Here is a 25,140-nt window from a genome sequence, read left to right as displayed (position 1 = left end):
CAGGCAACTGGAATTATTTATAAGGGAATGAAGATGGCAGCCTCCATGATGCTTTCACATCATGTTCCCTGAGGCTATATACGTTTTAGTTTTTCAGCATAATTCACAGTAGTAAAGTCATTTGTAATCAAAATTTCAAGGGTGTTCTATATTAGGTAATACACACAAGGAATCACAGTCTCAACAATGTAGCACAAACCCTCACTAGAATAACTAAAACTTAACTTTCATTAGGTTGTTAATATCCCAAAGACATAAAGCTCTACCGTAACAAAATCTATAGATTTAAACCACAGAAAAACCATCTAATGGTCACCAAATGAAAGTTTGAAAATGGTCAATGAAATACATTTATTTTTTCATGTTGAGGTTACTGAGATCCTCGACTAGCTCAGTGCTAGGTATTGCATGTGTGGGGTGGGGGGTGGCTTATAGTTGGTGGTAGCCTTGGGCACTTTCTAAATGGTTTGTTCCAGCAGAGGTTGTGCCTCATCCTCTTAGCATGCACCTTTTAGACAGTTTTCAGTTCCCAACTGTAAACAGGAACTGAAAACTACCATACCAGGTACAGTATATGCTGAGTGTTTTTGCGAAGTTATCATTGAAAAGTTATCACTTGAAAATCTTTGCAAAGTTATCATTGGAAAATCGTTCCCTTTATCAATTGGGAGTAGTTTGGACATGTGCACATGCTACAACTTCCTGTGCCATCATCCACCGGTAGGACAGGAAATTGTACTGTGTGTTCCCAGCGTCAGGTTACTATATTTTCCACATATTCATACCACATTGTGTGCCAGTGTTAGATAAATTATTTTGTGTCAGTAAATTGACGTCAAATGGCCTAATGTATTTGAGGAATGAAAGAAAGGAAAAGTACTCATCTCCTTGATCCAGTGCCAATCTCAACTAATTGGCTTCATTCCTTATAGTTTCAGCTATAAAGTGGCATGACTGAGTTAACACTTTATACATTGCTTATGGCTGCAGTACTGCATATGAATACACTGCCTATACAACTGCATAGGCAACATGTTCACACCTCTGCATTGTAATAATCCCATTATACAAATACACTTTCCACAGTGCTTTATGGAGCACTAGCACATTATATAGCATTTCTTCATGCTATGAAAAATAATATGCACTTTGTAATGTGCAGAGTGTGCCTCATGTTATGCCTGCATTGTAGCGCGGGCCTTATGCAATGCACATAGGCCCATAGTCTATTTTTTTTTCTAATGAGTTTTTTCCAAGAAGTTATTTCCAAACTTTACCAATACAATACCTTAAAAGCTCCCATCAACAAAATTCCTTAAAATGTGTTTAACATAACTTATTTTTACATTCTTTTAGCAATACTTCAATTGCTATGTGCCGAAAAGTTCTTTCTTCTTATCTCTCCCCATCCCCCCCCCCCCCCCTCCAAAAAAAAAAATTCCTGGGAGAAAGCTCTGTAAAAAAAGTTAATTGGATACGGAAAAGTGGAACTCACCATCGGTGAGTTGGGCGGCGGGAGAGCCAAATAACTGCTCTCCTTGCTGCCGCAAAACTCCCCAGTGGCGTTAAATACGATTCCCCTTCCGAGTTGTCACAACTCGGAACGAGTTCTAATTCAGGGTCCGTCAACCGTTGCCGGAGCCCCGAATTACCACTACGTGCCATGCGCAGCATTACATTTCTGCTATGGGGCGACTGGTTTCGGCACCCGGTGGTAAGTTCCGTGCGCTGAAAACCCCCATTTTATATGGACTCTGACCCCTGCAATCCATGATGAACACAGCTGCAAGGCTCATTCACTCCTTTGCCTCCTCTTCATCAGCACCACTTCGCGAAGTCCCTTCACTGGCTCCATATCTCCCTTAAAATTAAATTTAATCTGCTCTGTCTGGGATACAAATCCACCCAACATACCTCCCCTTCATACATCTCCGATCTCGTCCGGGGATGCTCACTAACCTGCTCTCTCTGATCCTCGAAACTCAAATGATGTCTCTTCCTCACATCAGTTGTGACAGGACTTCTCCAGAGCACTCCTTCTACCCATCAGACTTGCCCCCACCTCCAACTAATTCAAGCAGGCCTTCAAGACGCATCTGTTTATCATGACCTAGCCGCCATCTTCAAATCTCCAACCCCGCCATTGAACTGCCACTCCAACCCTGCTAATGTGTAACACTCTTCCCCCTTAGATTATAAGCCTATTTGACAGGGCCCTCTTCCCCATGTGCTCTTCTCATCTACCATACAGACTTTAGTGACGCAGCTTCTAAATTTATCTCTAACTTGCAATCTGTGCACCATTGTTTGTTTCACTAAATTTTGTACCATTTTTTTTTACATTTTAATGTCCCCATGTTGTATTGTTTGCCATTGTGTTGTCAGCGCTGTGTAATATGTTAGTGATGTATAAATAAAGTTTAATAATAAGGGCCATAGTAAGAACTTAGCTTTAATGGTCAGAAGTAAAGCCAGAAGTGCTGTCTTGTTTGAAGCAGAGCACTGGAATATTGCACAGAGAGAAAATGAAGCCTTTCCATTAAAAAACTGCTGAAACAAAATGCTATGCAACCACATGTTTCATGGAAATGTTTAGGGGTTGGGCATCTTGCTACAAGAATGAAAACATTAGATATGTTAGCAGGGTACCAGACCAACAGGACAAGTAGCACATGCACTGATGTACCACACTGCTACCTAAGCAGAGACTCTCTAGAATTAAAACATTAGATAGGTGAGTAGGGAACCAGACCAACAGGACAAGATGCACCTGCACTGGTGTACCACACTGCTACCTAAGCAGAGACTCTCTAGAATTAAAACATTAGATAGGTGAGCAGAGTACCAGACCAACAGGACAAGATGCACCTGCACTGGTGTACCACACTGCTACTAACCTAAGCAGAGACTCTCTAAAATGAAAACATTAGATAGGTGAGCAGGGTACCAGACCAACAGGACAAGATGCACCTGCACTGGTGTACCACACTGCTACCTAAGCAGACACTCTAGAATGAAAACATTAGATAGGTGAGCAGGGTACCAGACCAACAGGACAAGATGCACCTGCACTGGTGTACCACACTTCTACCTAAGCAGAACCTCTAGAATGAAAACATTAGATAGATGAGCAGGCAAGAATCTTGCAAGTTGTATCAATAGATTTATAAGCGGGGGCCAAAGTATGAGAATAAACTGCAGATTGCAATCAGCAGAAAGGGAGAGAGGAGGACTGGTGGTACCAAATTTAAGTATTATTATGAAGCTGTGATATTGACTAAAATAGTGGACTGGCACAGACATGCACAGGAAAAGAGATGGGTATCCCTGGAAGAAGATATGGTTGGGCACCCTTTGATAAAAATGTTGTGGTCCTCCAAAAAAAATAAAGGAAATATAACGGGAAAAGGGGTAGAGATGATAAAGTATACAGTTGGGATATTTGAAAAACATAGGAAAAAGGAGGTGATATCCCCATGGCCAACACCTCTCATGCCGATATTAGGGAATAGAAATTTTCCCCTGGGTATGAATTCAAGTAGCTATCCTAATTGGAGGCAAGGGAAAAAATTTATAGCCCAGGATTTAGTGTTAAACGGGGAGTGGGTCCCCTTACAGGAGTTGGAGGGAGGAGGTGAGAAAGGAATTCTAGATATTTGGAGCCATATTCAATTTAAATCCTTCCTAAAGAGTTGTGGTACCAAGGAGGCCCTAAGTAGAAAAAAAACTCCATTTGAAGAGATATGCAGGGGGAAAGGCCAACAAAGAGGGACTCTCTCAGAAATTTACGCATTATTGAATAATACTGGAGAACCGGCTGCTTCAGTGCGGGCTGGATGGGAAAAGGATCTTGGAAAAACATTTACAGTAGAACAATGGAAGAGAATAACTAAATGGGCAAGTAAGTCATCTACTTCCACAAGGGGTCAGGAAGCAGGATATAAGATATTTGTGAGGTGGTATCTTACACCAGTAAGGTTGAATAGGATCTTCTCAGGTACTTCAGCACTTTGTTGGAGGTGTGAAGAGGGAGACATCCTGTATATTTTCTGGGGATGTAAAAAGATACGGGTATTCTGGGAAATGGTTAAAAAATACATCCTGTAAATAACAGGGGAAGAACCCCCGGCCCCCGGAGGATCCTGCTTTTTTCGTGCTGCACTGCAATGAGTGGCCATTGAAAAAATACGAGAGGTCTCTGATGAGATTTCTGGTTAATGCAGCCAGGGCCCTCATAGCAAGGCACTGGAAATCAACTCAGAGCCCGGCAGTTTGGGAATGGTTTGTAGAAATAGAAGAGGTGTGGAAGATGGAGGAACTAACAAGCTTTGTACATGGAGATGTAGAGAGACATGAAGAGAGATGGAAGCAATGGCTGGAATTTAAAAACTCAGATGATTACAAGAAAATGAGGGGGGAGACGAAATAGACAAGAGACCCCTGAAGCGACAAGGGATAAAGGATGTTGTGTAGAAAAGAAAAAAGGAAGTGTAATAGACTGACCCATGGGGGGAGGGGAGTGAATGGGAGGTAGATGGTGTGAGTTGGAAGGATTGAGTGAGTCTGATCGGGAATTTGGAAGGTGGGTGAATTTATGAAATAAATACAAGACCGCTAGTGTTATAGCGGATATAAGGGATATTTTTTAGAAAGTAATATGGTGAGGAAACGTCTCTAGGTTCAAAGGAGATAGTATTACTTAGTTTGTATGGGGGGAAAGAGTAAAGGGGAAAGAAAGAGAATTATTAGTGGGTCTTGTTGTTTGTTATATTATATATTATGATTATATTTATATGATGATTGTATTTTGAAAAAATATGAAATAAAGATAATTAAAAAACAAAAAAAACATTAGATAGGTGAGCAGAGTACCAGACCAACAGGACAAGATGCACCTGCACTGGTGTACCACACTGCTACCTAAGGAGAGACTCTCTAGAATGAAAACATTAGATTGGTTGAGCAGGGTACCAGACCAACAGGACAAGATGCACCTGCACTGGTGTACCACACTGCTACCTAAGCAGAGAGTCTAGAATGAAAACATTAGATATGTTAGCAGGGTACCAGACCAACAGGACAAGATGTACGTGCACTGGTGTACCACACTGCTGCCAAAGCAGACACTCTAGAATGAAAACATTAGATATGCGAGCAGGGTACCAGACCAACAGGACAAGATGCACCTGCACTGGTGTACCATGCTGCTACCTAAGCAGAGAGTCTAGAATGAAAACATTAGATAGGTGAGCAGGGTACCAGACCAACAGGACAAGATGCACCTGCACTGGTGTACCACACTGCTACCTAAGCAGACACTCTAGAATGAAAACATTAGATAGATGAGCAGGGTACCAGACCAACAGGACAAGATGCACCTGCACTGGTAGCACACGGCTACGTAAGCAGACACTCTAGAATGAAAACATTAGGTAGGTGAGCAGGGTACCAGACCAACAGGACAAGATGCACCTACATTGGTGTACCACACTGCTACCTAAGCAGAGACTCTCAGGAAAGAGTGAGAGACGCTCTTTGAATGATCATTTATATTAAGACCGAGTGAGTGGTCTGACATCAGTAGAGTTGGAGCAGGCAGCATATCAGTGAATATGGATATTCTAAAGGGGCTGTGAGTAGATCTGAGTGTGTAGACTTACAGGAACAACACTGTTTTCTACTGTTCACAGTATTGTGCATTATTGCTCTGTGCTTACAGTGATAACAGCAAATGATATGCTAATTCAATGGTTATCAATTCTTGGTAGTCTGCAAATCTTTAACCAATGTTTGCACCTTTGGCCCAGGCTTTAAAGCCTTAAGATTTTCCTTGTGTTACACTGGGACTGTTTATACAACTACTTGAAGGGGCACTACAGCGAAAAGCTGTAAAACTTAAAATATGTGCAAACATATATAAATAAGACGTACATTTTTCCCAGAGTAAAATGAGCCATGAATTACTTTTCTCCTATGTTGCTGTCACTTCCAGTAGGTCAGGCCTGGATTTACATCTCAGGAGCCTATAGGCACAGACGCACTGGCATCCTAGACTCCGCCCTCCAGGAACCCACAAACCCCCGCCGAACTGCACCACAAGTGTGCTGATGCCACAGGTACCCTCAGTATTAAGTAGCTAGAGCTGCCCCCAACTGTAAAGAGATCTGGTCAGTGGAATGCAGAGAGCCAGGTGAATAAACTCTCATTTACACTCTGCTCGGGACTCAGCATAGGGAAGGAGGGAGGTGCTCGGGGAGGGGAGTGAGCCGCCCCTCCATCATCAGGCGCCTGTAGGCACGTGCCTATAGTGCCTTATGGTAAATCCGGCCCTGCAGTAGGTAGTAGAAATCTGACATAAGTGACAGGTTTTGGACGAATCCATCTCTTCATAGGGGATTCTCAGCAAGGCTTTATAAAGCTATTCCCTAAAAAGGATTTAAACAATGATGCTGGCCAGCTTCCCTGCTCCCTACACAGGTTTTGGCAGGTGGACAGAGCAACTGCTATTCACTAAGTGCTTTTGAAAATAAATATATCCCTGAAAATCCCCTATAAAGAGATGGACTAGTCCAAAACCTGTCGCTTCTGTCAGATTTCTACTACCTACTGTAAGTGACAGCAACATAGGAGAAAAGTAATTTATGGTTCATTTTACTCTGGAAAAAAATGTACTTTTTATTTGTATATGTTTGCACATATTTTAAATTCTACAGTTTTTCGCTGTAGTGCCCCTTTAAAGCCCTTGATCACATCTGTGGATTTTTCATTGTTGGCGAAGGAAAAAGGGGAACTGTGTCATTACTCACACTATTTTCATATTTAAAGCTGTTGTTCCAGCGAAATTCCCTTTGGAAAAGTCAGTCGCATGACTAATATGTGGTTAATACATTTCATGGTCTGTTTATAAGGAAAGGGTGTAAAATACCCTAGTTGCTTATGTCTGTAGAATAAACCATTATTCCCCAAACAAAATACATAATACAAGATCCTTCTAGCGTCCTCAGTGCATGTGGGCAGGTAGATGAGATTGACGTTTGTGGCTCAGGTGGTTTTCACTCTCGAACCAAAGACAAGTGTAAGTTGCAGATCTCAGGATATTGCGCATAGTCCATACTGCTCTGCAGCTGAGCAAGACGTATTTCAGAAGGTACAGAAATAAGTCCTGATAATTTTTTTTTCTTACAAAAATTCATGATGCACATCCTTTCTGAAGACCCGTTCCAATACAATAGCTGAGATTAAGCCTGCAGCTAGTTTAGGATTATTATTGTGACATGTGTTGCTGTGGAGAGCCAGTTCACTCGCAATATTTAATAATCCCTGGGAAAGTGCCAGAATGGGGGTCCACCAAGCCCACTCTATAAACCCAAAGAAGTCAATTCACAAAACGTCTCATAAATGACTTATTTATAACCTAATTGATAAAAATAACCTTTCAGCACATTCACAAGCAAAATAATCACTCAAAGTAAGTTGTTCCTGATTAATTTAATCTCAATATTACTTTCCTTTCCTGAATTATAATATTTTTTTCTCTTAGGGAGTTAAATATGTAACAATGATAAGGTGAAAATAGTTAAAAACAGGTGAAAAAGCTTTGCGAATTATCCCCCAAAAATCCAAAGGTCCCACAAGCAGGTATACATGTCAGAATACTTTGTAAAACAGTATAACAGAGGTGCCAACAAGAGTAAAATTGATTAAAAACCGTTTAAAAGGGGGAAGTTTTAGACTCACCTCCCTCGTAGAAAAAAACGAACAATGGGACGTTACTCACATACAAAGTAACTTTTATTAAAAGCTCCAAGATTTGCGCGTTTCCCGGGTCACTATCCCGCTTCATCAGGCAATAGTTTGGAGGGTACACAGTCGGGTCAATATCCTGGCTAAGCACCTCTGGATAGACATGCACGGTCGGTTCTCTCATGAAGCAAGGTGAAACATTTTCATCAGGCGCAGGGATATCAGGGGCAGCATTCTTGTACTGTGTGTACCTTCCTGAGGAGGAATGGAGTGGCTGAGGGTGTACAGTTTGTTTGTCACAGACTGTCAGCCAGCCTGTGTACTATTGTGTTGAGCTGCAGCATGTCATGTGAGAACATAAAATGAAGCAGAGTAAATTGTCGGGTGCTGTGCAATCTCTCCAAGACGGGGGGGGGGGGGGGGGGGCAGGACAAGATCCTCCAGCATCCAAGGCTGAGACACCAAAGTGTGCCCCACCTAGTGTTGGGCGAACAGTGTTCGCCACTGTTCGGGTTCTGCAGAACATCACCCTGTTCGGGTGATGTTCGAGTTCGGCCGAACACCTGACGGTGCTCGGCCAAACCGTTCGGCCATATGGCCGAACTAAGAGCGCATGGCCGAACGTTCCCCGAACGTTCGGCTAGCGCTGTGATTGGCCGAACGGGTCACGTGGTTCGGACCCGAACGCGCTCTGATTGGCCGAACGGTCACGTGGTTCGGGTAAATAAATACCCGAACCACGTCATATCTCCGCCATTTGTCTGTGGGTTTAGCTTTGGGTAGGCAGGCAGGGTAGTTCGCGCTCCAGCCACGCTAGCCAGGGTCCCCCCTGTCATTGTGTCACTGCTGGGAACAGTAGTACACCGCTTGCTCAGCCACACTATATAGCATTCTGTTTACTGCCACTCTGTGTACCTCGCTCAGCCACACTATATAGCATTCTGTTTACTGCCACTCTGTGTCTGCTGGGAATAGTAGTACACCGCTTGCTCAGCCACACTATATAGCATTCTGTTTACTGCCACTCTGTGTACCTCGCTCAGCCACACTATATAGCATTCTGTTTACTGCCACTCTGTGTCTGCTGGGAATAGTGGTACACCGCTCGCTCAGCCACACTATATAGCATTCTGTTCACTGTTCTGTGTCTGCTTGGAATAGTGGTACACCGCTCGCTCAGCCACACTATATAGCATTCTGTTTACTGTTCTGTGTCTGCTGGGAATAGTGGTACACCGCTCGCTCAGCCACACTATATAGTATTCTGTTTACTGTTCTGTGTCTGCTGGGAATAGTGGTACACCGCTCGCTCAGCCACACTATATAGCATTCTGTGCACTGTTCTGTGTCTGCTGGGAATAGTGGTACACCGCTCGCTCAGCCACACTATATAGCATTCTGTTCACTGTTCTGTGTCTGCTGGGAATAGTGGTACACCGCTCGCTCAGCCACACTATATAGCATTCTGTTTACTGTTCTGTGTCTGCTGGGAATAGTGGTACACCGCTCGCTCATCCACACTATATAGCATTCTGTTCACTGTTCTGTGTCTGCTGGGAATAGTGGTACACCGCCCGCTCAGCCACACTATATAGCATTCTGTTCACTGTTCTGTGTCTGCTGGGAATAGTGGTACACCGCTCGCTCAGCCACACTATATAGCATTCTGTTCACTGTTCTGTGTCTGCTGGGAACAGTAGTACACCGCTCGCTCAGCCAGAGTATATAGCATTGTGTTTACTGCCACTCTGTGTACACCGCTCAGCCAGACTATATACCATTGTTTACTGACACTCTGTGTACACCGCTCAGCCAGACTATATACCATTGTTTACTGACACTCTGTGTACACCGCTCAGCCAGACTATATACCATTGTTTACTGCCACTCTGATTCTGCTGGGAACAGTAGTACACCGCTCGCTCAGCCAGACTATATAGCATTGTGTTTACTGCCACTCTGTGTACACCGCTCAGCCAGACTATATACCATTGTTTACTGACACTCTGTGTACACCGCTCAGCCAGACTATATACCATTGTTTACTGAAACTCTGTGTACACCGCTCAGCCAGACTATATACCATTGTTTACTGCCACTCTGATTCTGCTGGGAACAGTAGTACACCGCTCGCTCAGCCAGACTATATACCATTGTTTACTGACACTATATAGCAGACTATATAGCATTGTGTGTACACCGCTCAGCCAGACTATATACCATTGTTTACTGACACTCTGTGTACACCGCTCAGCCAGACTATATACCATTGTTTACTGCCACTCTGATTCTGCTGGGAACAGTAGTACACCGCTCGCTCAGCCAGACTATATACCATTGTTTACTGACACTCTGTGTACACCGCTCAGCCAGACTATATACCATTGTTTACTGCCACTCTGATTCTGCTGGGAACAGTAGTACACCGCTCGCTCAGCCAGACTATATACCATTGTTTACTGACACTATATAGCAGACTATATAGCATTGTGTGTACACCGCTCAGCCAGACTATATACCATTGTTTACTGACACTCTGTGTACACCGCTCAGCCAGACTATATACCATTGTTTACTGCCACTCTGATTCTGCTGGGAACAGTAGTACACCGCTCGCTCAGCCAGACTATATACCATTGTTTACTGACACTCTGTGTACACCGCTCAGCCAGACTATATACCATTGTTTACTGCCACTCTGATTCTGCTGGGAACAGTAGTACACCGCTCGCTCAGCCAGACTATATAGCATTGTGTTTACTGCCACTCTGTGTACACCGCTCAGCCACACTATATAGCATTGCGTACTCTGCCAGTCAGTGTGTATATTGCTGGGATCAGTAATACTCCACTCACCGTCAACCACTATATGAGCTCAACATGAGTTCCCCAGAGACCTCCGCTGTGAGCAGCACTCCCAACAACAGCAACAGCCAACGCCCCACGCAAGCTATAACATCCACCCCAGCAGCCAGTGGTCAGCAGCAGCCCTCCCCGGAGGAGAACGTTGTGTCCATCAGTCCGTCGCCAGAGCGATTAATGAGGGCTGCCATTGAGGAGATGATGGGGCCTGATGTGGAGGAGGAGGTCTGGCTCAGGCCAGCATCCCAAGTTAATGTTGAGGACGATGAGGGGTCTGTGTCTGGGGATGTTGGGGTGGCAGAGGTGGTGGGTGGGTCAGACTCAGGAGAAGAGTTGTATGATGAGGATGATGATCGGGACCATCTGTATGTGCCTCAGAGTCCGACCCCGGAAAACATGTTGTATCGTGTGTTTAGGTACTAAAATCTGCGTTCCCTCCCAGTAGTGTTGGGCGAACAGTGTTTGCCACTGTTCGGGTTCTGCAGAACATCACCCTGTTCGGGGTGACTATATAGCAGACTATATAGCATTGTGTTTAATGCCACTCTGTGTACACGGCTCAGCCACACTATATAGCATTGTGTTTACTTCCACTCTGTGTCTGCTGGGAACAGTAGTACACCGCTCACCCGCCACTGTATAGCATTGTGCTCTGTGTCACTGCTGACAATAGTGGTACACCGCTCACCCACCACTGTATAGCATTTCTGTACTGCCACTGTACTGCTGCCAGTCAGCGTGTACTTTAAGGATAAGTGAAATGAGGAAGAAATCCGGTGAAAGAGGGAGGGGCAAGGGAAGAGGTGTTTCCCCTGACGGTTCACGTACAGGCCACAGGGGAGCACCCAAGAAAACCCACTCAATACTGCCCATGTTGTCCAGGACAACAACCCTCACAGATCCAAAAGAACAGGACCAGATAATTACTTGGATGACCTCTCAAGCGTCCAGCAGTGGGTTAAGCAGCACCAGCACATCACGCACGAGGTCCGAGTCCTCAGCCAGTTAAAGTCTGGGCTTTCTTTGAAGACTGCACTGAGGATGTTACCATGGCGATTTGAAGGTGTGCAAGACCCGCCTGAGCAGGGGGAAAAGTATTAACAACCTCTCCACCACCAGCATGAGCCGCCACATTCTATCCAAACATCCCACTCTGTGGGCAAACGCGGCAGGACAGGGTACCACCAGCAACACTGCCTCCCTTGGGTTCACCAGACTCACCACCAGACCCGCCTCAGCAGCAGCAGTAGCCCAGCCATTGCGTGGTTCACAACATTCACAAACATCAGACGATGCTGACACTGTCACTTTCCGGACTAGTGCTCTTGAGGTCTCCCAGTGTTCATCAAACACAACAACCAACAGCCCTTCGGTGTGCAGCGCTACGGTTGAGTTGTCTGTCTCTGAGATGTTTGAGCACAAGAGGAAATTGCCAGCAAATGACCCCCGGGCCGTGGCAGTAACAGCCAGCCAGCATAGCCAAGCTTCTGGCCTGCGAAATGCTGCCATATCGAGTGGTGGAGACAAACAGCTTCAAGGGCATGATGTCAGTGGCCATCCCACGTTACGTTGTTCCCAGCCGCTACCACTTTGCGCGCTCTGCAGTGCCTGAGTTGCATGAGCACGTGGTCAGCTAAATAACCCGAAGCTTGAAGAATGCCGTTGCCTGCAAGGTTCACCTCACCACTGACACCTGGACGAGTGCGTTCGGCCAGGGTCGATACATCTCCCTTACCGCGCACTGGGTGAACCTTGTGGAGCCTGGCAGCGATTCCTCACCTGCTACGGCGCGGGTGTTGCCCACGCCGCAAACAGCTGGATAACAACAGCAGCACCTACCTCTCTGACTCCTTCTCCTCCAACGCATCTCAAAGCTGTACCTCATCCGGAAATGCTAACCCAGCACCAGCAGCAGTAGGATCGTGGAAGCAGTGCAGCACAGCTGTTGGCATGCGTCAGCAAGCGTTGCTGAAGCTGATCTGCCTTGGGGATAAGCAGCACACAGGGGAGGAAATTTGGAGGGGAATAAAGGAACAGACGGATTTGTGGCTGGCACCGCTGGACCTGAAACCGGGCATGAAGCTAGACACCTGGCACGAACTGGCAATGTACGCAATAGAGGTGCTGGCTTGCCCGGCAGCCAGCGTTATGTCGGAACGCTGTTTCAGTGCTGCCGGAGGCATCATCACAGATCGGCGTATCCGCCTCTCCACAGAAAATGCAGACCGTCTGACTCAAATTAAAATGAATCAATCCTGGATTGGAAACGACTACGCAACACTCCTGGACCCCAACCAAGTAACATGACCGATGAACATCTGGGATGGTTTAGCGTTTCCGGTCCCTGTTTATTGAACCTCTCATCTGTATTACATTTATGACTGCATGGCGGCAAAAAGCATTGCTGCTATATCCGCACGCTTTTTGTCCTCATGCAAGGCCTGGGTTGTTGTGTCTCACAAAGCGTGGCCTTCTCCTCCTGCGCCTCCTCCTGTTCCATCACGTGTGCTGCTGCTGCTGCTGCTGCTGCTGGGTTACCGTTGCCGGTCCCTGTTTATGGAACCTCTTATCTTTATTACATTTATGACTACATGGCGGTACAAAGCATGCTATCCGCACGCTTTTTGTCCTCATGCAAGGCCTGGGTTGTTGTGTCTCACAAAGCGTGGCCTTCTCCTCCTGCGCCTCCTCCTGTTCCATCACGTGTGCTGCTGCTGCTGCTGCTGCTGCTGGGTTACCGTTGCCGGTCCCTGTTTATGGAACCTCTTATCTTTATTACATTTATGACTACATGGCGGTACAAAGCATGCTATCCGCACGCTTTTTGTCCTCATGCAAGGCCTGGGTTGTTGTGTCTCACAAAGCGTGGCCTTCTCCTCCTGCGCCTCCTCCTGTTCCATCACGTGTGCTGCTGCTGCTGCTGCTGCTGGGTTAGCGTTGCCGCGTGGTCCCTGTTTATTGAACCTCTTATCTTTATTACATTTATGACTACATGGCGGTACAAAGCATGCTATCCGCACGCTTTTTGTCCTCATGCAAGGCCTGGGTTGTTGTGTCTCACAAAGCGTGGCCTTCTCCTCCTGCGCCTCCTCCTGTTCCATCACGTGTGCTGCTGCTGGGTTAGCGTTGCCGCGTGGTCCCTGTTTATTGAACCACTTATCTTTATTACATTTATGACTGCATGGTGGTACAAAGCATGCTATCCGCACGCTTCTTGTCCTCATGCAAGGCCTGGGTTGTTGTGTCTCAAAGCGTGGCCTTCTCCTCCTGCGCCACCCTCCTCCTGTTCCATCACGTGTGCTGCTGCTGGGTTAGCATTACCGGTCCCTTTTCCTGGAACCTCTTATATGTATTACATTTATGACTGCATGCCGACAAAAAGCATGTTACCTGTGCAAAGAAAACAGACATTTCCCGCATTTAAAAGACAGTTTTCCCTTTGAAACTTTAAAATCGATTTTCTCAAAAACTATAAGCTCTTTTTGCTAAAATTTTTTTTCCTCTTGTACCCACTCCCAAGGTGCACATACCCTGTAAATTTGGGGTATGTAGCATGTAAGGAGGCTTTACAAACCACAAAAGTTCGGGTCCCCATTGACTTCCATTATGTTCGGAGTTCGGGTCGAACACCCGAACATCGCGGCCATGTTCGGCCTGTTCGGCCCGAACCCGAACATCTAGATGTTCGCCCAACACTAGCCCCACCCACCCCAGCTGTCACACACTCATTGCCATTAGACTAAGAGGCTTCCCAGGGCCCCCAACTCCCCCCCCCCCCCCCCCCTCAACTCCTTAATCTCTAGTTATCTGGCTTTCAGTCACTGCCATGTATCCCCTTTTCTGATTTCTCTCTGCTTCATACACAATAGGGGAATGATAGCTGGGTGAGTTGTGCGCCCCCTCCTACACTGTGCCCTGCCTGAGGCTGGAGCTTCTCTCGTCTCGGCCCGCCCAGGTGGGGGCGCATCCTCACAAGTTTGCCCCCCTTCCCCCTCAATTTTCAAGCATATTTGGAAATCTTTAGATGTAGAGATCACATCTACTTTCCTATGATGTTTTTAACATATGGTAAGATTAGTTGAGGTGACTTGTACTGTCTTCATGTTATTGTGACAAGTATTTTAACCCCCTGATATTTTCATATAACGCATTTCACACAGGAATTAACACAAACAAATTGTATGCTGTTAACATGGTTGCTTCTTTTTAAATTCCAGTTTCCCATTCTACTCATGCTTTTGGCTTGCTATAAGCAGAAGGAGCAGAGCTGTTTTGAAGCACACAGAGCTGAACAGGAAATAGGACTTTATGTCATATGGATGACTGTATCTTCTGCTTAAAATAATAGTCTCCGAGTGCCAGGCTCCCAACAAGTAAACCCACATAAGCATCTGCTTGCAGATAACAGTTATAATTAAGCATTTCCTGATCATGGGAAGGTAATAAAAGCTGTTTGCTACAGCAGTAAATTAGCTAAATTAGTTAACTAGCCTGAACCAGAAAATGTAACAAAGTGGTTTTCAGTATGATGCCATGCCGTTGTCCACAGATTGCAGGTTTTTAACACAATTTATGTAACCCGTGCATGTTCCTTTCTATAGTGTTCCACAAAGCTCATCTCCCAGGGTGTTGTGATATACATTATGTTGTCTTTGTATGTATTTTAAAGAGAACCCAGGGCGGGGTTCTGACAATGCAATCCACGTACAGAGGCTGGGTCTGCCTATACAGCCCAGCCTCTGTTGCTACTTCAATCCCCCCTAAGTTCCCCCTGCGCTCTGCAATCCCCCATAAATCACAGCCGCTCTGTGCGGGCTGTGTTTACATCTGTACTGTCTCTCTGCGTGCTAACCCTGCCTCCTGCAGAGCTCCGGTCCCGCCCGTGTCCCTTCCCTCCAATCAGCGGGGAGGGAAGGGACGTGGGCGGGGACAGGAGCTATGCAGGAGGCGGGGGGGGATCGGCAGCGCGGCTGTGGTTTATGGGGGATAGCAGAGCGCAGGGGGGATTGAAATAGCAACAGAGGCTGGGCAGTATAGGCAAACCCAGCCTCTGTATGCAGATAGTATTGTCAGAGCCCCATCTCGGGTTCTCTTTAAAGTACAACTTCTAAGGTAATAACTCCTTATGCTCCACACACAGGACAAACTGGAACAGTGGTCACATATCAAAGCTCAAGGTTAGGGTAGTCAGACAGCTAACAATATTGCATCTAAGCAGAACAGCTTCCAAAATTACCAAACAGTTGGCCGAGCATCTTTATACCTAGGCCAGGGTTTCTCAACTCAGTCCCCAAGTACCCCCAACAGTGCATGTTTTGTGGAAATCCACAGAGATAGTTAAAGGACAACTGTAGGGAGGCTGCCATGTTTTCTTTTTCCTTTTGTGCAATTCCAGTTGCCTGAATGCCGTGCTGGTCCTCTGCCTCTAATACTTTTAGCCATAGACCCTGAACAAGCATGCAGCAGATCAGGTGCTTCCGATATTAATGTCGGAACTGACAAGATTAGCTGCATGCTTGTTTCTGGTGTTATTGAGACACTACAGCATCCAAATAGATCAGCAGGGCTGCCAGGCAACTGGTATTGCTTAAAGAGAAGGTTCAGGGAGTCTTAAAAAAAAATAAAAATCCATATCCACTTATCTGGGGCTTCCTCCAGCCCGTGGCAGGCAGGAGGTGCCCTCGCCGCCGCTCCACAGGCTCCCGGTGGTCTCCGGTGGCCGACCCGACCTGGCCAGGCCGGCTGCCAGGTCGGGCTCTTCTGCGCTCCAACGACGGGCTCTTCTGCGTGCCAAGCGGGTGTGCTGACATCATCAGACGTCCTCCGGGCTGTACTGCGCAGGCGCAGAACTACTGCGCATGCGCAGTACAGCCCGGAGGACGTCCGATGACGTCAGCGCGCCCCCGTGAAGCGCAGATTGGAGCGCAGAAGAGCCCGACCTGGCAGCCGGGCCTGGCCAGGTCGGGTCGGCCCCCGGAGACGACCAGGAGCCTGTGGAGCGGCGGCGAGGGCGGCGAGGCGGGGTGGATCAAGAAATTGGGTGTGTTGGGGGAGGGTGGGCTCAATAGAGAATACGATTTGGGGTTTTGTATTTAATTTTCCTTGATATGCTGCTTGTTCTGATGTATTAATGTTGCTCTTTATTACAGAGCTTTCATATTGCCTCGGCTGGGGGAATTTGAGTGGAGAGATGGCTAACTTGTATTCGCTGCTGCGGATTGGGTAAGTGTTGTTTAAATTTACTGTTCCATTGCGTACATGCGTTGCCAGGGACGCGCTGCTATGGATACTTTACCCTGCCGCTACTGAGAGCGGCTGCTTTGTTTACATGCGACGTCATTGATGTACGCCCTTGAGGGCGGCAAACTGACCATGTCGCATACATTGCTCTACGCGCACTGAGTTTGCGCAGAGCTACGGGTGGACTCCGGGCAGTGCGTGGTGACGTGTGCCGCTTTTTAGTCACCTGACCCTGCAGTAGCGAATAGGAATGCGGAGGTGGCTTCTTATCGGCGTTGTGCGCTGATACACTCCGTGACAGTTTCTTTCAGGATATTTTGCATGTTGGCAATGTAGTCTCCACTCGTGTCCGCCGGAGAGCTCAGGTAATATGATTGGCTATGGGAGATTTGAATTGATTGGACATTTGGGGGAGTTGACACTATATATGTTGGATGTATGTGTGACCTCATTTGTGGTTAAAACGGCTTGAAGAAAGGCTAAGACCTGAAACAGCGGGCTGTTGCTGTGTTACCACTGTTTTTAATGCTTCAATAAAGAGCTTTTCTATTTTTGGAAGTGCCAGCCTCCAACACTCTTTCTGATATATTTGGCTGACATTTTTTTATCGTAACAACCAACGATTTATACAGGAAAATCATGACAATTAACAAGGTTGCCCAAACTTTCGCATCCCTCTGTAGTGTTACTCGTAATAGCTGATTTTGACTTTGAGTAACTGTGTTGAAACTTTTTGTAATTTCGGAGCCAGGTATAAGGCTCCCTGCACACTGCAAATCTTTTGCGATTCCGATTCCATTTCCAATTACAATTCCGATTTGCAATTCCGATTTTCCCTGAATGCAATCAACAGAAAAACGGAGGAAAAAACGTAGCATGCAGTAACGATTAAAAATCGGAATTGGATGTAAAAACCGATAAAAAATCAGAATCGCATGCAGTGTGCAGGAAGCCTTAGTCCGTCCCCAGTATAAGTAGCCAGGCATAGTTGCTTCCAGTATAAGGTAGCCCATATAGTTGCCACCAGTAAAGGTTAGATAGGTAGGTGCCCCAGTACAGGTTAGATAGGTAGTTGCCCCCAGTATAGGTTAGATAGGTAGGTGCCTCCAGTATAGGTTAGATAGGTGCCTCCAGTATAAGTTAGATAGGTAGGTACCCCGAGTATAGGTTAGATAGGTAAGTGTCTCCAGTGTAGCTTAGATAGGTTGGTGCCTCCAGTGTAGGCTAGATAGGTTGGTGCCTCCAGTATAGGTTAGATAGGTAGGTGCCCCAGTATAGGTTAGATAGGTAGGTGCCCCAGTATAGGTTAGATAGGTAGGTGCCTCCAGTATAGGTTAGATAGGTAAGTGCCTCCAGTATAGGTTAGATAGGTAAATGCCCCAAGTATAGGTTAGATAGGTAGGTAGGGTCCCCCAGTATAGGTTAGATAGGTAGGTGCTCCCCAGTATAGGTTAGATAGGTAGGTTCCCCCAGTATAGGTTAGATAGGTAGGTGCCTCCAGTATAGGTTAGATAGGTTTGTTCCTCAGTATAGGTTAGACAGATAGGTGCCCAAGTATAGGCACGCAGGCGGTGGGAGCACGCATAGCGTAGATACAAACTCACCTTCCGCGATACCCACACGCAGCCTTTCAGATCTGGGGCAGGACACGATCTGCATGGTGTTTGCATTTTTGCCCTCTGTTTCAATGGATTTCCACTGGGGTTTTTTCCCCCACATCCCCAAAACATACAAATTAGGTTAATTTGTCCTCCCAAAAATTAGCTTTAGACTACAACATAAAGCAATGGCTAACTATGGCAGGGATTGAATTGTGAGCTCCTCTAAGGCCTTGTTCTCATCATAAATCACCAATGCTCACGCTTGCGTTTTACATTTTTGTGTGCGATTTTTTTTTTAGTGCCTCCCGGCACTTACCTGCGTATTAGTGATTTTTTGTTAAGCGCTTTTCTAGGCGATTCGTTTTTTCACTTCCTGACGTTAGTAAAATCTTTGACCCGGAAGAGAATAAATACAATGTATTTATTCTTAAAATCGCTCGGGAAATTGCTATATAAATCGCTTTTTCAAGCGCTTACCAATTTCCGTATACCTTCCATTGAGCCAAAACTCTCAGAAAATGGTACAGGCAGCGCTTTGGTCAGCGGAAAGCAATCGAAATGCGCAGATGTGAACACTCTAATAGGGAATAATTGCACAAGTGCTTTTAGAATGATTTTCAAAATCGCTGGTGCTTAAAAAACCCAGAAAACATTCTAGGAGTGAACAACACCTAAGGCCTCGTTCAGACTATACGCGCTGCCGTGCGCATTTTGGCAGCGCGTATAGTGTGCGACACGCAAGAACGGTAGAAGGGCATAGACAGCCCTTCTACCGTTCCCATCATATGCGCTGCGTGGCAGCGCGATTGCGCTATCGCGTACTGCACGCATTTTTGGGAATCGCAGCGCAGATCCTATTCATTGTAATGAATGGGATCTGCAGCGCAGCGCATAGGAGCGCAGATGGCGTGCGATTGGACGCGTTGCGTTCCGATCGCACAGCCATCTGCGCTAAATGATGTGAACGAGGCCTAAGTGAATGCTAGTCACATGACTATACAGTATACACCAGTGGTCCTCAAACTAAGGCCAGCGGGCCGAATGTGGGCCCCTGAGGCTTTTTTACTGCCCCCCCACACACACAAATTGTATTACTTATAGATGCGGTCAGCTACATCTTTAAATATTGGCAGTCCGCATATAGAATAGCAGTGCTGGCACCACCCATCCACGCGGAAGCAAGAAAGCAGTAATTTGCTTGGTTTCCAATGAAATTCCACATCAGGTGACACTGCTGTGCACTGCAGGTTGTCACCTGGGTATGCTTCACTGTCTGGTCCGCAAAGACTTCTACATCATTTTATATATACTCCGGCCCCCCAGCAGTCTGAAGTACGTTGAACGGGCCCTCGACGCAAACCGTTTGGGGACCCCTAGTATACACCAAGTAAAAGCACTGCAGAAGATGTCGGCGTTATATAAATACATAATAATGTCTAAAAAGAAGCATACTGTTTTTAGCATAATGCAAGAATCTGCTCAGCACTAGTGCAGCACTCCCATGTGTTTATGGTTTTAAAAAAACAAAGCTTCAGTTTCTGTGGATCTCCAAGCTGTTTTCCTATTTGCTGACAGACTAAAAAAGTGGCATTGTTCACCGAGGAAATGCTGGGAATACACCATGAGATTTTTTTGGCAGATAGTTTGATTCCCAATCATTTTTTCTGATCGATTTCTCATAAAAGTGAATGAAAATCGATCAGAAAGGCCTGGTTCACATTAGCGTTTGCTGTCCGGATTCGCCTGATCGGAACTGGACCGTATACTGTACAAACGGAACGTACGTTCCGCATAGCAAATAGCAATGCAAAGCCTATGCGGACGTTCACATGCGTACGTTCCGTACAGAACGGAGCCGGATCGGATCTTGACTCCGGACACTTTTCCAACATGCGCTATTTTTCGGGTCCGGATCATCCGGCCCACGCACCCGGACCGGAGCCTGACTGCACCATCAGGATATAGAAACCAATGGGGAACGGAAAGCACAGAACACACTGGCTATCAAAACCAGACGTTCTACCCCACTTCCTATGCGTATTCTAGCGGCCATTTTGGATGGGGACACATGGGCCCAGCATTTCTGGAGTGGAGCAGCAGTGACTAACGTGCTGGAGCTGTTTGGCAGTATGTCTGAGGTGGAGGTGAGGCCTGAACAGCGGAGGACCTGATTGTACAGGTGCACCTTCTGCTGACCTCCTAACCCCCAACAATTGTAATGTTTATATCTCTATTTTTACGACACGGATCCGGATGGCAGCCGTATTCATGCCTGATGCAAATGTACCGGATCCGGTCCGGATCCGATCCGGATCCGGTCTGTTTGCATCCCAGAACGCAAGTGTGAACGGGGCCTAACGATCAGAAAATCAATTGGACAGTTTATCTGCTGAAAAATCTCATTGTGTATTCCCAGCATTACAGTCAATCCGGATTTTCAGTGAAAAATATTTCATACTGCACCTTTTATTTTTCTTGCAGATTACAAGTGTTGTAAGTTCAGGAAATACCTAATTTGACTGCTGTGTAGTGAAGATAGCACCACAGAGAACAATTATTATTATTATTTAGTATTTATATAGCGCCGACATCTTACGCAGCTCTGTACAGTATATATATATTGTCTTGTCACTAACTGTCCCTCAAAGGAGCTCAGAATCTAATCCCTACTATTATCAAATGTCTATGTTTGTATTATGTAGTGTAAGTACTGTAGTCTAGGGCCAATTTAGGGGTGAGCCAATTAACTTATCTGTATGTTTTTGGGATGTGGGAGGAAACCGAAATATCCGGAGGAAACCCACGCAGACACGGGGAAAACAAACAAACTCGCAGATGGAGCCCTAGCTGGGATTCGAACCAGAGACCCAGCACAGCAAAGCGAGGGCGCTAACCACTACGCCACTGTGCTGCCCATTCAGAACAATAGGGCCTAATTTTCAATGACCAAGTGTAGAGACTTTTATCCTGTTAAAGTCGACATAGAGTATAATATTATACACTAGATTTGATTAAAAAATTGAGTCTAACAAAAAATAAGTTAAAAAAAAGTTAAAGTTAAGTTAAAAAAAAAAAAGGAAAATTGATGGGAAAAGGCCATTCTGAATGAGGTTAAGTAGCGTCAAGTGAACTATAAAGCAGATGGGTCATGGGCAAGGGAATGAGGCCTCATAGCTTTGCCCTGCAGTGAGCAGTACTGTGACTGAAGTGGACAGAGGAATATTAGATCGGATCTCTACTCAGGTAGACGCTAAGCGTGTCATGCACTAAACTGGGTTAAGCTGAATTACGAGCATAATGCGTTGTGTGTTATGTGTTGCCTTCTGCTCTAGTCATCGTAATTCTGCTGATCACAGTTCAGTGCATACACCCCTAAATGTTTAACAAATGTATGCTGAGCTTTAGAGGCTTCTTTTGTTCTAGTAGTAACGCATTCTCTTCTTTTCTCAAAAACCTTGGTAGGTGGAGCTCCACAAATTAAATTACACAATTTACTAATAATAATTTTTTTTTTGAGTGGGTATTGGTTGTTAAACTTATTAGACAAGAAAAAACACTATGCATTCCATAGCTAGCATGCAACCTTTAAATGCCATTGCTATTTAAACACACCTGTGTTTCACAATGAGCTGCATTGTGGAATGGGCCCTTTCCCCATTCCTCTTATCCAACTCCACCAACATAATACCACTTCCTTACTAGGATTACATACCTGATATAATGATTATGGTGATCATTCACTACATTTTGGTAAAGCTGCTGGGACTGTGAGCACACAGTAATATTATTGATACGTATGCAAGCTAAGTAATGCACGTTGCACAAATAGCACAATTTGTGTTACCTAAGTTAGGCACTCGTTAGCAATGGGCACATTGCCCAACTTGCTACGCATGTGTAACCAAGGTAAAGCGAGTTGATCTATTATTTGCACAGCCTGCGATACGTACCTTACATAAGTATCAGCAAAATTGGAGTGCACTGCTTGCGTACAGCAGTTTCATTGAAAGGTAGTGAATCAACCCCTTTGTATTTAAACAGGTAATCATTGCTGCTATTGGCCATTATACTTTCTAGCTCACTGGCCTGGACGGAGTCCAGACTGCAATATCTCTATAGCATAAAGCAGAGCCGGGACAAGGTCCTCCATCACCCAAGGCTGACACACCAAAGTGCGCCCCTCCATCCCTCCCACCCCAGGCAGCCGTTACACACTGATTGCTATTAGACTAAAGGTTCATACACACCTACCAACTATCTGCCCAACTTGTCTGTTAAGCCCCATTCACACACACGCTCATCAGCGGTCTTTTCTGCAGCACAATTGTCAAACAGCTTTTGTTGAGAAACAAGTCGAAACAACTAAAAAAGTCTTTTGCTATTGTTCAAAAAGCTGATAAGACTGATAAGAAGTCATTCCAACTGTTGGATTGACTTCTTATCAGTCTTACCAGCTGTTTGAACAATAGAAAAATACATGTTTTAGTTGTTTCAACTTGTTTCATAACAAAAGTTGTATTGGGCTTAACAGAGACGGTTTGATAGATAATTGGAGATAGTTGGAAGATGTGTATGAACCTTAAAGAGACACTGAAGCGAGACTAAATCTCGCTTCAGCTCTCATATATAGCAGGGGCATGTGTGCCCCTGCTAAAACGCCACTATCCCGCGGCTGCACGAGGGTCCCTGACCCCCAACCCACCCCCCGCAAACCTTAGTCGCAAGTTGGTCATAGATTTTTGCTTCCTGGAGGCAAGGGCTAACGGCTGCAGCCCTGCCTCCCAGCGCGTCTATCAGACGCGCATCGCCGCCTCTCCCCCGCCCCTCTCAGTGAAGGAAGACTGAGAGGGGCGGGGGAGAGGCGGAGATACGCGCTGACAGACGCGCGTGGGGCAGGGCTGCGGCGGTTAGCCCTGCCCCAATGTGGAAGCGCTCCCCCGCATTACGGAGGGGATTTGGGGGGACAGGGACCCCTGTTAAGCCGCGGGATAGCGGCGTTTTAGCAGGGGCACACGTGCCCCTGCTATATATGAGGTCTGAAGCGAGATCTATTCTCGCTTCCGACTCTCTTTAAGAGGCACCCCAGGGCAATTCACACACACACGCACACCTTAATCTCTAGTTATCTGGCTTGCAGTCACTGCCATGTATCCCCTTTTCTTATTTCTCTTTGCTTCAAACACAATAGGGGAATGATGGCTGAGTGAGCTGTGCGCCCCCTCCTACACTGCGCCCTGAGGCTGGGGCCTCTCTTGCTTCTGCCTTGGCCCGGCCCTGGCATAAAGGCTTACTCTCTAGTCATACAACAAAAGCTTGATTTGGATTAGAAAGTGTTATACTTTGGAAGGTAGCATAAGAATGTTATAGCAATGTTATGCTATTACCAGCTCCAGAACTGAAATGCTATTAATCCAGTATTTCAAAAGAACATCTGAAAGTGAAACATCTCCATTTTCTCTTCCTCTTTCATTGATCCACCCCTCTGACATCTCATAGGCAGTGCCAGCAAATTTGAGGTAAGGAGGAAAAATATATTCCCATTCACATGAATGATGAAAATGTCAGTGACACAATACACAGGTTTAACAGCTTGATGATGAAACATGTTTAAAATACTAATAATTATTTAAAGCATTCATGAACCATCCTCCGGAAAAAATAGTGGCCAAACATCGCTGAAAATGCAACATCTCAGAACTGCGTATTCGTTTGCATGTATGTTTGGCTAAAACCTCAACTTGGTGTTTTCACCTTGAAGAAACGTGCGTTATCTAATGCAGATTTCCCTACTTTTACAGGCCCTACATACTATGTAATGGTGAATAAACGTGAATTGTAAAATGTCAGAGGATGGAAGAAGGTGTGTGCGTAAAAAGTAAAAGACCCTTCTGCTACTGTGATTTTGCTAGACATGGCAACTCCACTAGATGATGAAGTGTAAATCCTGGAACCCACTGGCGGGACTTTGCGATGGAGGTGGCCACAATATCCAGAATCGTGGAAGTCCATAATTTTGACACCCCCCCGCACCACCACCACTGATGCCTAACTCAACCCTCCCACTGGTGCCTAACCCTACCCTATGGGTCCTTTTACACTTAATCAGTTGCTCTCAGTTATATCTGAAAGAAGACTGATTTTCAAAGTAATGCCCATGTTTTCCTATGGCCTCTTTTACACTTAACGTGTTTTAACTGAAATCTTCTTCCCAATACACTGCTATGGAAAAAACGCGTACTAACGCACACCAACGCACACCAACTGATTAAGTGTAAAAGGGCCCTAACCTACCCACCAATGTCTACCATAACAGATTCACCTTTCCACCCCTTGGCTGGGGGTGGAAGCTTCAAGTGGCTCCGGCTTCCAAATTTCTGTTTTTAGTCACCATTAACATGGGTTCGCATTTGGTACCCAAGTTTTCTGTTTTCACTATTTCTACTACCACTACTACTACTACCTCGTTATTTCTTCTACCACCACTACTATGATTACTACTACCTCTACCACTACATCCACAGTTACTACTACTACAGCTACTACTTCTGCTGTAACTAATATTATTAACGCTAGTACTACTATTACTAATACTACTACCAATACTAATACTATTACTAATACAACAACCATTTCCTCTTCAACTACTCCCACTACTTATAATAATAATATTAATAATAATAATAAATAGCAACAT

At 45.7% G+C, this 25,140-nt stretch overlaps 1 protein-coding gene and 1 long non-coding RNA gene across 10 annotated transcripts in view; one reads left to right on the top strand and one right to left on the bottom strand.

Annotated features, from left to right (window-relative positions):
* Positions 1-25,140, bottom strand: part of SYK (spleen associated tyrosine kinase) — a 218,170-nt gene that overhangs the window by 160,261 nt on the left and 32,769 nt on the right. The gene's annotated exons all lie outside the window — the stretch shown is intronic.
* On the top strand, positions 540-25,140 carry LOC137519152 (uncharacterized). 5 transcript variants are annotated; one of them, XR_011020974.1, is made up of 4 exons: positions 540-565; positions 5,993-6,116; positions 16,755-16,827; positions 24,245-25,140. It is a non-coding gene; the product is annotated as an uncharacterized lncRNA (long non-coding RNA). The 5 variants fall into 5 exon arrangements; XR_011020975.1 differs by lacking the exon at positions 5,993-6,116; XR_011020976.1 differs by lacking the exons at positions 540-565; positions 5,993-6,116 and adding an exon at positions 602-720.

This window comes from Hyperolius riggenbachi, chromosome 1, assembly GCF_040937935.1.
Source record: "Hyperolius riggenbachi isolate aHypRig1 chromosome 1, aHypRig1.pri, whole genome shotgun sequence".
NCBI lineage: Eukaryota > Metazoa > Chordata > Amphibia > Anura > Hyperoliidae > Hyperolius > Hyperolius riggenbachi.
Note: the sequence above shows the minus strand (reverse complement) of the source record. Positions and strands in the feature narration are given on the sequence as shown.